Genomic DNA, 15111 nt, shown 5'->3' with positions numbered 1-15111 from the left:
CATCTAACTATTTATTAATTGATTAATAGGGAATTCCGGTATATATGCCTGCTCTGTTGATATGGCCTTTTGCTGGTTTATAAATACTTGATGTAGATCAATTACATAGCACATTAATAATTGTAAGCTTTTCTAAATAATTTAGAAATATGATGGAAGATTAAAATACACTTGTAAACATGCACACTCAATTAAAAACACAGCAGGCATGTACCAAAAAATTGGACCACATATATTTACAGAGGTCATACGTCAAGATGGATTGATGTGTAATTTAATCAACTACAACTTTATATATAATACATTTTCAAGATAGAGCCAAACATAAAATAGACCAGCTTTTAATCTGAACTATGGAACGCCATCGCTGCCTTATAGCATAAAACTATAGATACATTATGTCAAATTATCATTACTTTATGTCAAAGTCCATTACGTGGTGTGAATATATCTTTACATTTGGTCAAATCGTTATTACGTGATGTCAAAGGCACGTTAGGTGAAGTTAACATGTCTTTACATGATGTCAACTTTTTACGTTGTGATGTAAAATCATCCTTACGTTATGCCAACATTGTACAACCAAAAGTCAATACATCATGACATTATTTCGACACTGTATTACATGGGGCAAATGTATCCTTACATTATGTCAACATTTTATTACATGCTATCAATATATCCTTACATTATATCAACACCGCAGTACATATTGCGATTCCATCCCTACATTATATGCACACTTTATTACATGGTGTAACTATATCGTTTTATTATGTCAACACTTTATAACTTGATGTCATAAGTTTATTACGTTATGTCTAAACTGAATAACGTGATGTGAACAAGTCTTCGCTGTCGGCCAGTTCTCTGTTCCATGATGTACACGCTCCATTACTTTAAGTTGAAACATCATTTTGTTATGCGAACACGGATACCCTCTGCCTTTATATATACATAGAAACGGTAAGCTTACCCAAATGTATCCATGGGCTATTGAAACTTTGTGGAACAGAACGGAACCAGGAAAGGGTAATCAAATGGGAAAATAGAATTTTTCAAAAAAATGAGCAATTTTGTTTTTATTCATTACATTTCAAAGTAAGATTGATCTTTAATTTTATTGTTTAAATTCGTTATTTAAAGAAAATATACGTATATATGATACTACTCTAAAATTAACAGATTACAAGTTTTTCACGGCAGAACTTACTAACTAGTTTAAGCTAGTAAATGAATATTCTATATTAGTTAGAGCTTTAAAACAAACGACACATTCCCAAGCATAACATCGTTAAAATTACAATGTCAGCAGTACTAGTACTTGACTTATTTTTAAGATTCTGGTTCCGTTCCGTTCCGCAAACTACCATTACCCGTGTGGATATTGGTATTCAACGGAACAGATTGGAATGGGCGTATATTTCCTTTTTTGTCTATTTTCACGCCAATTCTATATACTTACGACGAAAATATATGTAACATGATCATACATGTAATTGTTTACAAAAAAACCCACTCATGCTGTCGAATTATTTCATTTCATTAAAAATTAGTAAGTTAGGTTTATGAGGAAAACGCTGAAGACAGTGCCAATTCTACTAAAAGTGTTTGCCTTTCTTTATAATAAATTCTAAAATCGGCGAATACATAAATAAATTTGGCCCCCATAATTCAATATTTTTAAAAGTGTTTCGGGTACAATAAAATGTTATGTTATAATTTATAAGAGTGTATATAAAATATATTTTTCACATATTTGTTTGATTTATTTGCACTCACTTGCAGTATATGACGTCAGAAGTGATGAATTTTCTATAATTCAATCAAAATCAGTCGAAAATTGACATTTTTCTCATCTTTTTACGAACGGGAAATATAGAGCGCATGCTTGAACCAGGACAATTTTTTTGACACTTATTAGACTTGGCTAGATACATCTCTGATTAAAATATTTTGTTGGTTCAAGCATGCGCTCTATGTTTCCTGAAAGAAAAACTGCTTGAAAACAAGCTTTTTATGCTAAAATGCAAAAATGGTGGGAAAAGGTTGTCTTTACAATGCCGTATTTGTAAATTGTGGGCACTTTAATCAAAACGAACAGTAAGTTAAAACATCACATATATATCTGTACAAAGAAAACAGAGAATTACAGTAAAATAATTTTAGGCTCATACCATATATAGTCCTTTACCTTGAAAGAGAAGTTGGAAGTAATAGGAATACTAGCCCCCCCCCCCCCCCCCCCAACGGATTAGGATTTTCATGATTTTGGGAATTAGGTTTTTTCTCTATATAACTGAGGATTAGTCTAGCCCCCCCCCCCCCCAAATTTCAATTTGCTTCCGACGCCAGTGATGTGAATACTCTTGAAGTAAAAAAGTACAAATCAAAAATAAAATTTTAAATTAAAAAAACAAAACAATAAAGAGATTAATTTTAAATTTTTATATCTATTTTATTTTTAGTATTCAAGGGCCGATGAGCACGAGAAAACTTGGATTTTAATTAAGTCTTATTCTATCTAAACTATAAATTCAATGTTTAAATACGTAGATGTTCTTTCACTCTCGGGAAATTAAATTGTCAGCAACAAAGTCACTTAGAGCTTTCAGAAGAGCATACATAGGCCTATGTATATTTTCGTTTTAGTATGATTAAATCACTGCTTCTTACTAGTATCTACTGTTGGGGTTTTTCTGGGTCCATTTGGGTAAATCGGCGTATCGTTTCTATGTACTAGTATTTGTTTTATTGTAAATTTTGAATTTAAAACATAACAAATATATAAAGGCCATGGATTTCGTGTTTGAATGATGTTTCGACTTAAAGTAATGGAGCTTATACATGACGGAATAGAGAATTGGCCTAATGTAAAGACCTATTCACATCACGTAATGAAGTTTAGACAAAAAGTCAAGACATTTTCGTATCAAGTAATGTACTTTCGACATTAAATGATACAGTGTTGACATAATGAAAGGATGTGTTAACACCATGTATTAAGGTGTTGATCAAATGTAAAAATATATTAATAATATGTTAGAAAATGTTGACATAATGTAAAGAAAGAATCGCGATACGTAATGCAGTGTTGATATAATGTAAGGATATATTGATAGCATGTAATAAAATGTTGACATAATGTAAGGATACATTTGCCCTATGTAATACAGTGTCGAAATAATGTAGTGATGTATTGACCTTTGGTTGTACAATGTTGGCATAATGTACGGATGATTTTACATCACAACGTAAAAAGTTGACATCATGTAAAGACATGTTAACTTCACCTAACGTGCCTTTGACATCACGTAATAACGATTTGACCAAATGTAAAGATATATTCACACCACGTAATGGACTTTGACATAAAGTAATGATAATTTGACATTATGTACCTATAGTTTTATGCTATAAGGCAGCGATGGCGTTCCATACTGAACACTAATGGAAGTCATTTGTTGTGTAGTAACTGGGGCTACATGTATATGGACCTTGGATATCCACCTGGGGTACAGCTCAGTCGTAGAACTCATGACAAGACACTGGTGTCTGAAGCAAATTGAAAGTGGGGGGAGGTAGACTAGATTTATCAATTGAAAATTCTTGACAGCAAAATAAAAAAAAAAAAAGAAAAAGAAAAGTGTATTGTTGCCAAAAAAGGAAAAAATGGGGGTCCTGGCCAGGTTTGATTCCCAGTCCAGCCATACCTATTTTCATAGTATTAAATATGTTCATTTCTCCTTTCCTACTACAGTCATTTAATTGAAAAAAAATAAATGTTGGCTTTGGATTTGGGAGGGGCTTATAACATGCCACGAGTTTTCGGATATTAAAATCAAATTCTCTTGACAAATGTAAAGATTTTATTATTGTGAAAAAAACGTAGATTACAAATGTTTTTTCCATACATAACAAATGAAAGAAAAAGTTAGCAAGTTCATATACCCCATGTTCACCCATTAGGCTTTTAAAATAAAAACAAACAAACAAACACACCAAAGTTTTCATTTTTTCCAGTTTGATTTTACTTTTTGCAACTAAAATTCTGCAATTTGTAGAAATATAAAATGCTTAAGGCACATTATGGATTATACAATTGATACTCAATAGGAATTGACTCGAACGACAAACAGCCACGGATTTCGTGTCCATTTTATTTCCAAAAGTGGAAATAGAATGGAAACAAAACCCGTGGCTTGAGACGATGGAGGAACAGTTGCTGAGATTTTATAAAACACGCTAGCCTAATGATTCGAAGTTGAAAATATTTAATAAGGATGCTTCCTGGTAGTGAAATAAAAGTCTTGTGAAACATTATTTCGGTAAGTTCTTGTACAGAAACACAACCAAAGCGCTCTGTTTTTATGACGCGTCATCAGAAGGAACATCTTGTTAGCTAATAACGTGATTTGCAGTTTTATAAACTAGTCTACACAGTTATGTATTTTCCTTAATATTTGTAAATTAAATCTTCAACAGAATCCATTTTAAAACATTTTTTTTTTTCGTATTTTATATACACGTAGTTATGTGGAAAATACTATTAAATCTTAGAAAATACATGTAGGTTACTGAAGCGTTGAAGTGACCGAAAGTATTTGATAAAGCATCACCTGTTTGATATAGCAAAGGTTCATCACACGTGTAGTATACACCATACGAATGGAATTAATTAATCAATGTACCTGTATTATATACTTACCAAATGGAGTGGAGAAGACGATGACACTGTTCTCTAAATACGGCGGGGAGTACGCTATGTTTGTGTCTGGAGGAGCTGGTGGAACTCGTAAGTCTACAATCATATTTCATGCCATATGTGTATGTCATTGTATATATATACATGTATTGATAAGCTATATTCAAAAGTGAAATAAGTTGATTTGTTCTAATTTAATCCACATTTTGTACTTTTGTATTCTAATTGAATGATTGGTGTTCTCTTCTTTTACTTTTAAAATCAATTATATAATATTTGCTAAGGTAAAGTGTCGACATTCGGACCTTAAATAATGTTGTTTTGCCTCGACTAGAATTTCTAGCATTTATTTATCACTGGTGTGAGATCGGTTTGTCCGGTGTGAGACAGCAGTGTGAGATTTTTCTGTCTTACACTGTGTATTACTACGCCGTTTTAAAACGTAAACAAACGTTGTCTGCTGTAGGGAAATGCAAGATGGTGGATTGAGATTATCCATTAAGTAATTGTTTCGCCTAATTCATTACAATTTATCATATTTTTAATTAAAAAACTGTCGTATGCTCTTATTTTGACTTGCACTATTTGAAGCATGCGGAGGGATAAACCGAAAGTAATCTTTTGAACGCCACAACAAAAATTTGTCAAACAACATTTTTAAGGTAATATAATCCGAGAAAAATAATCATTCATTATATACTCTTGTGGGATAGTGAAAATCAACCTCGGGGCCAAGATTCACAGTCTAGACCGTGAATCTTGTCCCCTCTGTGGAATTTCACTATCCCGCACTCGTAATAATGAATAATTCTATTAGTCTCGACGTCATTGGATGAATCGCGTCACGTGATTGCCTTATAAATTTCTTTACATGGCGGACGTCAAAATTTATGGCAACATGGCGGACGTAACGTTATTTAAGCTGATTTTTACAAAAACGTTCAACCATACCTTTAATTTTTAAGCCCCAAAATATTTAGAGTTACCCCCCCCCCCCCTTTGCCCGTGACGTAATAAAACGACCTATATATACAATGGCATCCGTATGACGAGGAAGATACAAAATTAGAGAATGAGCCTATGAATTTAATTTTTAATTATTATCTTTTGTTGTTAAAAAACTTTACATATCAACCTTTAGGTCCCCGACAAAACAAAACACTCCGCCTCGCCTTCTATGGACTTTACCGACCCCACAAATTTCTGTAAACAGTCAGTAACAAACCTACATGTAATAAGTAATAGTGTTGAAAAATCACTACTGCAGGAAGTGTTTTTGAAGCTGAGCTATCATTGTAAACCAAGTGAACTCATATTATTATTTTATTGTGTTCTGTTTATGAAAAAATTAAGTTGTTTTAAAAATGATATACATGTACTCTATAATATAACATGTCTCAAATTTACTGACAACTTTGGAAATGTATACCAGTAGGGTTTTAATTTTTTCCAATTTCTAAGTTGAATGATTTTAAGTGAAATGATTTTCTATCAGTCTTGTACTAACATAGCTGCAATAATGTAGCCCTCTCCGATTTTTAATATCTGATGTTTACTGGAGAGGGCCACAATTCCACAGGATCTCCGTAATGGTGCAAAATTAATTTTTTAATGCGGCTGACTTCGGTCTGAAAAGATCGGTTTTATATTTGACTTCCTTTAGATAAAATGATTTTTTAATTCAGGTTGAACAAATTAACCGTATATAAATCAAAACCAGATAAAACACATCAGCGTGTCTACCAGTTATCTTTTTAGCAGCCATGACAGTTCTCGCGTGATTTTATGGGATTTACGCTTGGAGTTTTGATGGGCTTGATAACGTGAATGTCAGTGTAAATAATCGATCTTACCTCGTTATATCACTAAAACATCATTTAAGGAAATGGTATATAATGAAAAATTCATATTTACCGCGTTAATTATGTTTAAAATAGGGGAATTCCTAATTCAGTTCAAGATCCGCTCCTGAATTCTCATTGGCTGTCCAAAATAAAACAGGTCAAGGTCAGTAAACATGGCGGACAAATTCAACTTTCGTTGTTGACATACACGAAAAATCCTATGGAGTTGTATGATCCCTCTCCCCCATCCCCACCCCCTTCCAAAAAAAAAAAAATCGGGAGCTAGTACTAACACAGTACAACTAACACACTGTCTAACACATCCAGCTATACACCGTAAGCAAAGAGAATACCTCTGCAACAATTAAGTTTTTTTGTGAAACGTTATTAAAAAATTTAACATTTTGATATACTTCCAGGCACCAGACATTATAATTTTGTCTCATAATAAAAAACATAACGTTACTCTCTAAAGCTAAATTGTGTTTTATTAAGTTTAAGGGTATATTTTTTATCACTTTTAAAAACAAGAGGCCCATGGGCCACATCGCTCACCTGAGGAACAATAGGTATGATAAAATCAGCTTAATGGAGTCAAAATACAAACAATCTGGACAATGTACAATAATACATGTAGATCCTGTATAAAATAAAATCCATCCCCCCACTGGATATTTTTATGTTTATAATCATTAGTCCCTTTTCTAACAGGATAATTTTATAGTCATATCACATGTTGAGTATTGTAGTTCTCAAAAAGATCCTTAACAATTGTTTATATATGGGATATAAAGCTACATCAAACTCTGAACCTTCTTGTGAGGCTGAAGAATTGTCCTGGAGACAATGTCGTCTTAACAATTGTAAAGAATCATCTGGCTGATTAGTTTTTGAGAAGAAGATCTTTAAAGATTCACTCTATAAATTCCTATTGTTTTGAACATATTTTATTGAATAATCAAAAGGATCGGAAAAAAGTTACAACTTACAAGTTCCTCTCCTTAATATATTCCTATGTAAAACTTTAACACCCCCCCCCCCAATGTGGCCTCACCCTACCCCCCGGGATCATGATTTTCACAACTTTGAATCTACATTACCTGAGGATGCTTCCACACAAGTTTCAGCTTTTCTGGCTGATTAGTTTCTGAGAAGAGTATTTTTAAAAATTTACTCTATATATTCCTATGTAAAACGTCAACCTCCATTGTGGCCCGACCCTACCCTCGGGGTCATGATTTTCACAACTTGGAATCTACACTACCTGAGAATGCTTCCACACAAGTTTCAGATTTCCTGGCTGATTAGTTTCTTAGAAGAAGATTTCAAAAGATTAACTCAATATATTCCTATGTAAAACTTTAACACCCCCTATGGTGGCCTCACCCTACCCCCAGGGATCATGATTTTCACAACTTTGAATCTAAACTACCTGAGAATGCTTCCACACAAGTTTCAGCTTTCCTGGCTGATTAGTTTCTTAGAAGAAGATTTTTAAGATTTACTCTATATATTCATATGTAAAACTTCGAGCCCCCATTGTGGCCCTACCCTACCCCTGGGGGTCATGAATTTCACAACTCTGAATCTACACTACCTGAAGATGCTTCCACACAAGTTCCAGCTTTCTTGGCTGATTAGTTTTTGAGAAGAAGATTTTTAAGATTTATTCTATATATTCCTATGTAAAACTTCGAGCCCCCATTGTGGCCCCACCCTACCCCCGGGGGTAATGAATTTCACAACTTTGAATCTACACTACCTAAGGATGCTTCACACAAGTTTCAGCTTTCCTGGCTTTATGGTTCTTGAGAAGAAGATTTTTGAAAATTTCTCGAAATTTTTCATAAATTTCTAATTATCTCCCCTTGGAAACAGGTGTGACCCTTAATTTTCACAACTTCGAATCCCCTTTGCCTAAGAATGATTTGTGCCAAGTTTGGTTGAAATTGGCCCAGTAGTTCTTGAGAAGATGTTGAAAATGTGAAAAGTTTACGGACAGACGGACGACAGACAAAATGTGATCAGAATAGCTCACTTGAGCTTTCAGCTCAGATGAGCTAAAAATATATAATATCAGCTGCCTATGTTTATGCTGTGGAAAGCATGGAGTGCAATTTTGAACAAGATTTTCATTTTGTGGATTTTAATTTAGCAATGTTATTATATAATGTTTGTACTAAAATTTAATATGTGAACATGCAGATCAAGGACTATTAAAGTTTTTTAAAATCAATTTAAATCAGTGAAATTGAAATTGGCCCCTGTTTCATTATTTCTTGGGCATAACAAATGATAAAATATGGGGGCTAATTTTAAAAAGACTGTGGAAAAATTGTATATAAAATTGATTATTAATACTTTTAAAATGCAATTGACACTTACGACTTTGTGGCAATGGTTCACCCTCTCCATTATCTCGTACAACACACACATCAAAGCCAATATCTACATCTGAATCTGTAAACAAACATTCCAATTACAATGGAGATTTTTATTGGAAAGAGGTATTATTAAGTGTATACTATTACTTTAGAAAAAAAAAACATCATTACAAAACTTGTACCTTATAAAGAAAAGTTTTGCCAAACCCCCAAAATTCTAGTATTCCTTAATGAAGAGGATTTTTAGCATGCATTTTACTTGAAAATGACAGATAAAGGGTCAGAGTTGTTTTGGTTTTTTTTGTTTGGTTTTGTTTTTGTTTGTTTTTTATTGGGGGGGGGGAGGAATCAACTAGTGGCATATATGTAACCTATACACTAACTTGTCTAAGAGTCTCATATATATGCATTTAATAAAGTTTCATTCTGGAGTAGAAAAATTATAAATTTGTAATGCCACTAGCGGAAAACTTTAAGATCATAATTGAGTGCACGACCTGATACTGTAAAGGTGCAAGACTCTGATAAAAAATAATTTTCCCATATTTGTTAACTTTAAGGATAGGTTTTATGTGTATATGTTTTCATTGATAAACTAAACAAGGTCGCTAGCATGCATGTTTAATCAAAAATAACCCCCCCCCCTTTAACAGGGGCAGACAGTAACTCTCCATGTGGGCATAAATAGACCAACAAACAAAAGAATTCAAAAGCCATCATGAGTTACTGATTTTACCTGTTCCATCTGTTGAATATTCAACCTTCATTATAGTCTGTCCCAAGATATTTTCTTAAATTATTCGATATTTATAAATACCTCTTGATTCAGACAATGTTCATTCAATGGTATGAAAATATTCCAAGATTTCCCTTTAGAACCCCCCCCCCACCCCTCTAGCTTGTCAGTTTTCAATACACGGCTAAAATAGAAAGTCTACGGGGATTTTGCATTGCATCAGCCATAAAGAAGCCCGGATGATAACGTTGAAATATTGTGCGAGGTATTCCGATTGACTTCCAAATGAAAAAAAAAGATGTCAACATTCCCCATTATATCTCCGTAGGAAATCTGTTTTCGTTCCGGTGAATTTTTACGAGAGAAAAGTGATAAGATGTTAATGAAGTTATTTTGGAAATTTAGCTTACTCAGGTGACCAAAAAATCGCAATCAACAACTTTTTGGTATAATTTCCTATAGTTTAAAATTGTCTGCTTCTCGTGATTTTACGCGGAAATTAATTCCTCGCGTTTATTTAAGAAATAAAGTACGAGTTTTCGTGAATGTTGCAGAATAACCTCCGAGGTCGAGAAATGTTGTTTTGAAAAATAAAAGCCGAGACGTTAGCCGTGGCTTTTATATTTCAAACAACATTTCGAGACCGAGGAGGTTATCCTGAAACATTCACGAAAACAAGAACTTTATTTCTATTCTACTAACAGCCCAGTATTTCGACAGATCGTTTATCCTATAGAGAGATGATTTTGACAGCTGTTCCGTGGAACTCATGCCAACGGTTTTGTAAGTAATGTTTACATGTGTTTATCGATCAAAGGAAACACATGCAGACGACAGACTTTTTCTATTTTTAAAACATCTTTGAATCATATTCCTAATATCATAAGGGCAATTTAATACGATTATTATTACTACACGTTATTAATTTTATGTAAAAACACGCTGTGAAAATGTGCTAGGGAGGTCCTTGGAACAGCCGCATTGATCTCTTAAAAATGAACACTTGAGGCAATACACATCGTTTAGACTGGAACTAACACGTGATATTGATATCGTTTTAAAACTTTTTACGGTTTGAAGTTGTACTTTCCTGATCAGTGAGAGACAAATAGGTATTTCTGATCTGATAATTTACTGATGACGTTCGTGGTATATTTAAGAAATAAAGTACGAGTTTTCGTGAATGTTGTAGAATAACCTCCGAGGTCGAGATTGTTGTTTTGAAATATAAAAGCCGAGGCCTTAGCCGAGGATTTTATATTTCAAACAACATTTTGAGACCGAGGAAGTTATCCTGCAACATTCACAAAAACAAGAACTTTATTTCTATTCTACTAACAGCCCAGTACACCCATAGATCGTTTCTCCTATAGAGAGACGATCTAGGTCATTTTGAGGGCTATTCCGTGTAACCCCAAAGGTTATGTTAGTAATGTTTACATGTGTATCGATCAAAGGAATCACATGCAGACGATAGACTTTTTCTTGTGATTTTAATACTCTTCACTTATTTATAAAATATCTTTGAATCACATTCCTAATATTTTAAGAGCAATTTATTACGATTATAACTACTACACGTTATATATTTTAATTAAAAACATGCAGTGAAAATGTGCTAGGGAGGTCCTAGGAACAGCCGCATTGATCTCTTAAAAATAAACAATTGAGGCAATACACATTGTTTTGACTGGAACTACATGTAACACGTGAAATTGATATGGTTTTAAAACTTTTTACGGTTTGAAGTTGTACTTCCATGATCAGTGCGAGACAAATAGGTATTTCTGATCTGATAATTTACTGATGACGTTCGTGGTATTTTGGAGAATAATGTCCGCGGCATCTCTTTGATCTCGGCAATAACTGTAGTAGAATGGAGAATATTGTCCGCGGTATCTCTTTGATCTCGGCAATAACTGTAGTAGAATTGGGAATCTACAGTAGCTGTGCACTTACCAATACATGGAGCATCTTTAACGTCGTTTTGAACACTCACCTTGACCACCTGTATGATCTTGGTTCCTACATGCCTATACAAAATAATTCTAATGTTTATTCATTTTTATATTTCCTCCATCAATGAAATATATGAATTTGTTAATTGCATGCATGTAATGAATATAATAGTAACTGGCGTCGGAAGCAAATTGAAGTGTGTGGGGGGGGGGGGGGGGGTAGACTATAATCCTTAGAAATATTGATGAAAAAAAACTAATTCCCCAAATCATCAAAATCCTAATCCCGGAAGGGGGGGGGCTGTATGCCTATGACTCCACTTCTCAATCTTTCACGGTAAATTTCGGAACTATTATCTTTGCTGCGAGAAAAAGTGGGGGGGGGTTCTGAACCCTCTATGATGCTATGTGCCTAACGGTTAGGTCAAACTTTGCAAAAAAAAAAAAAGTAGCCCCCCCCCCCCCCCCGGTTCCGACGCCTATGATAGTGGATTTATTCGATTTATTTTGTCTTCTTTAGAACAAAAATCATGAATTTGGTGATATATATAAATGAACTGTTGTACCTGAATAAAGAATATTTTTGGAATCTTTTTCAACCTTTCATCTCTAAACATTTCCACGATTTCCTTGACTGAGACGCGTTCATCAACATAATTCTTGGAAAATTCATTTTTATCAAGCTCCGGGTGAGTTAGGATGAAATCTTCAAATGTTTCAAAATCCCCACTGTCTATTTGGTCATTCATTTTCACAAGCACTCCATGTGAAGAAATGGACAGCAAAATGCAGCCACAGGGTTCTGACACACACAGATTTTTAACTAAAAAAGTTTTAAAGATGTTTAACAATGAGAGATTAATGTAACAGCAAAAAGTGAAAAATCATGTTTTGACTAAGAGTTATGTCTTAGGGATCAGGATTTTGTTATACATGTGCTTTTACCATTGAGCTATTGTCACAAACTCATTATAGTCTGATTGAATTGTTAAAAAATTCCTCTGTTTGAAAAAAGATTATAGATTTACCAAAAAAGAGAACAAGATTGAAAAAAGCCACAATGTCTTTTGCTAATGCAAATATTTACACTACAAAGAAGATAGGTGAATAAGGCGTGTAAAATGCCCATATGAGGAATGATTAGATACTGCAAAATTAAAATATCATTAAATCTGATACTTTTTAAAAAATTAATTAAAAACAATGTATATTTAACGTAACATCGGTTTGTAACCCTTAAATATTTTAAAGACTTGCAATAGGCTGATTTAAACTGGCGTATGCGTGTCAAAACCTCCAAATAGTGTAATTTTTATAACTTCAATGCCTTTTCTTTAATATAGTGGGTCTGAGCTCCATATTTTTGTCGTAGTCTAAATGCAGTTTAATGGAATTTAAACCGATTTTAATCAACAAAAATGTGAAGAGATGACCCACTATACTTTAAAAATGTCATTTTGTAGCCCAACAATTGAACGTTTTAGAAAAATAAGTCCGTAAATTCGTGGCCAATTCGATTTAAACATCGCACTTTGTTGTGAATGAAATGGCTCAATTGTTAGAGCACCAGATATTAGGTAAGTTTATTGAACTTGGGTTTTTAGTTTATGGGTTCGATACCACAAAAACTTAAGAATTTATTTTTTTCTTATCGTTTTTTTTTAAATTTTTCAAACTGAATATAGTTGGAAATTACCTTTAAACCATATGGGCATTTGGGCACAATAATTACCCCATCTTCTTAATATAGTTTTTGTCTCTTGTTGTCCGGAAGAATATAAGAATTTGCTTATGATTTATTTAAGTCAATACAAAGGCAAAAAGTATAATATATATATATATATATATATATATATATATATATATATATATATATATATATATATATATATATATATATATATATATAATATATATATATATATATATATATATATATATATATATATATATATATATATATATATATATATATATGTATATATATATTACCGAATTTCACAGAAATCAAACTATAAAGAATTCTGAACAGAAAGTAAAGACTAAGCAAATAAAATAAATAATCTATATCCTTTTTATTATGCAGTGAAATTATTGGTATTAATTATATCTGTATTGCATCGAATCTAATATATATTTTTACCAAGCGCCCAGTTGAGTCACACCTGGATTTAGTTGCACGAGTATTCCGAACAACTTATATTATATGCCCTCTGTTATCCAAAAAAGATTAATCTGTATTATTTGTATGGGATGAAATATAACTTAAAAAATGAACTTTTCTATTCATTTTACAGCAAATACTACCTGTCTCAAAATGTGCAAATTCACGATGTCGAATAAGAATTCTAATGGATCACCACGTGGATTAAAAATTAAGCTTATATTTAATGACAGAAACGAAATAGAGTTAGAGGCTTGTACAAATGATAAAAAAAAAAATCAGATATTTCGGGAATTATATATCAACTGCTCATCCTGGAATATAGGTAAGTTATACAATATTCAAAGCCTTATATCGTCACATGCATGTATACATGTGTTTATAAACAGCTTTTTGTAATTATACATTAAAAAATACCTTTTGGCAGTCTGAAAATAGCATTGAAACTTACTTTACAAAAGGAACAAGTAAAATCTACTGCATGATAAAGGGTTGATATTGGAAAAGTTTGCAACTTTTACGTTTCACACCCAATTAAGTGGTCAGTCACACACAACATAGTACAGACTATTTCAAAACCACTAGCGTATGTGCTGTAGTATTCTTAATAATTATTGTTAATGGTTGTTTGAAAGTCGATTTCTGTTGCAAAATATCAGTTTTTTCAATCGACTATTTGTGCAGAAAATATGCTTAATTAATCCAAGACTAGTGCAAGATTTTGTACGCCGTAAATAGCAACTGTTTCACACTGTAGCACCAGGTCGTCAATAACAGTTTTAATAAACTCAGGTTACCTATTGCTGTCTGTGTTCATCCGTCGTCGTGCGTCATGTGTGAACAATTTTACATTTTTAACTTCTTAAAAACGACAAGGCCAATTGTTACTATTTTTGGCGTGGATCATTTCTATGGAAAGAAGAATCTAAATTGTGAAATGCATTGCTCTACCACCTACCAGTGCGTTACAGGCGGGGCAAAATATGCAAAAAAGCCAAAATTAAATCTTCTCTACTTCCTCGCATGAAAGGAAAAACTGATTGCATGGTTATGTCCATGAAGCCCTCTACAAAAATTGTAAAGTCATTTCCCATGGTCTAGGGCTTTAGGCTTTAGGTTCAGGCAAATATGGCCATTTATTAATATGTATTGAATCTAAGAAATTTTTTTCTTTTCGACTCATATATATATATATATATATATATATATATATATATATATATATATATATATATATATATATATATATATATATATATATATATATATATTACCCTTTCAATACCGTACTCACATCTTTTTAACTCCTCGATAAAATTT

This window comes from Crassostrea angulata, chromosome 4 (assembly GCF_025612915.1).
Source record: "Crassostrea angulata isolate pt1a10 chromosome 4, ASM2561291v2, whole genome shotgun sequence".
In the NCBI taxonomy this organism is placed as follows: domain Eukaryota; kingdom Metazoa; phylum Mollusca; class Bivalvia; order Ostreida; family Ostreidae; genus Magallana; species Magallana angulata.
This window is presented reverse-complemented; position numbering follows the sequence as displayed.